The 1,557-nt window shown below is 43.2% G+C and overlaps 1 non-coding gene across 1 annotated transcript; it reads right to left on the bottom strand.

Moving 5' to 3' along the window:
• Positions 1-193, bottom strand: TGME49_461000 (the record flags this gene model as incomplete). The annotated part of the gene is made up of 1 exon (XR_001974444.1): positions 1-193. It is a non-coding gene; the product is annotated as an 18S ribosomal RNA (ribosomal RNA).
• Positions 194-1,557: the final 1,364 nt, after the last annotated feature.

Below are 1,557 nucleotides of genomic sequence, written 5' to 3'. Positions count from 1 at the left end.
TCTGTATTTAATAAACACTGCCCTTCCAGGGAAAGAGGCATGTGCGCATGTATAGCCATAGAATACCCACGGTTATCCATGTAGTAAAGACCATCAAATAAACTATAACTGTTTTAATGAGCCATTCGCAGTTTAGCCGTATAAAAGCTTATACTTAGACATGCATGGCTTAATCTTTAAGACAAGCATATGACTACTGGCAGGATCAACCAGGTTAATATGTTCCTGAGACAGACCACCTCGAAAACACCAAAAAAACACTCAATCAACCGTCTATTTTCCGGCCTCTTTCGTGTTTTATGGCATAAACAGAAGTGTAAGCCTGCCTCACTCAAGGTTCTACATCAAAACGCGACGTTTTTTGGTCGCCTGGTGAGCCTTAACAGCAACACCAGTTTCTGATGATACTCTTGAGCTATTTGAAACAACAACGCCTTCATCCTGAATCGATTCATCAGGAATCATGGTCGTTGATGCTACAAATCAACAAAGCTTGTCCACCTTGGACACATTCGGGGTATCAACCCATCCACCTCTTATTACAGTATGCACTTAACAGCATTTCAATCTGTTTATTTATAAACAAATTGAAAAGCTCTTCGTGATACTTCGAAGTGGACGAATCCCGAACCTTGTGCGCTCTTTAAAAAAACAACAAAAATTTGTTGCGTTTTCAAACAGTCGCACACTTAAACAACTTCCAAATCTCTCAAAACCCCCGAAGGAGAACAAGAGACTTCTTCAACTTTTTTGAAGGTCATAACCATACAACACCTTGATTTACCGACGGAGACAATGCCCGTTCCTTGACCCCGCTGCCATAACCAATCAAAGGTTTAGCACGTTTACGGGGTCTCCCCAATTGGCTTGCCGAAAAACAACAAGCCAGCGATGGGAAAACAAGCGGTGAGATTTGATTTTGTTTTTCTCGCGTAGAGGTAAAACAAATTCATAACCTCACGTAGTCAAATGTCTGTTATATCGTGCACTGATCAGTCATCTGGCGCACGATATTACTTCTGTGCAGCCAACCCGGCGCAACACCACTTGTTCGTGACGCGCACCACAACCACACGACAATCCTATAGCACCGCTGAGCAACCGTCTGTTTTTTTCGATGATGCATGTGTTCCCATACGGCACAACGAGCGCCACGCGTACGAGCGCCCGTCCCCATCCACCACCCCAAACAGTAGAGACAAGCTCAGGTGCACAATACAGAGCTAGTTCTTCTCCAGTGCCCTTATCATATATTCCATCGTGCGGTGAAAAACACTAATTTTCTCATGGTCTCGTAAACACTCCAATGAAAAGCAGAAAGCCAACAGTTTCACAAATACAAACACACCATATTCCACTTTGAACTAGCATTCCACTGGCTTTCTGGTAACCAGTCTAGGGAAACACATCAAGTCACGAGCACAAAAAAAAATACACATTTCACTGACTAATGAAGGGACTACATCACTTGCTTTCTTGTAAAGAGTCTGGTGAAACGCATCAAAGTCACTAGCAGCACAAATACACGCATTCTCCACGTTGTCTGTAGACTCTCGA

The sequence above is a fragment of the Toxoplasma gondii genome, assembly GCF_000006565.2.
Source record: "Toxoplasma gondii ME49 unplaced genomic scaffold asmbl.1364, whole genome shotgun sequence".
NCBI classification, from domain to species: domain Eukaryota; phylum Apicomplexa; class Conoidasida; order Eucoccidiorida; family Sarcocystidae; genus Toxoplasma; species Toxoplasma gondii.
The sequence above is the reverse complement of the archived record's forward strand: the minus strand, read 5'-3'. Positions and strand labels throughout refer to the sequence as shown.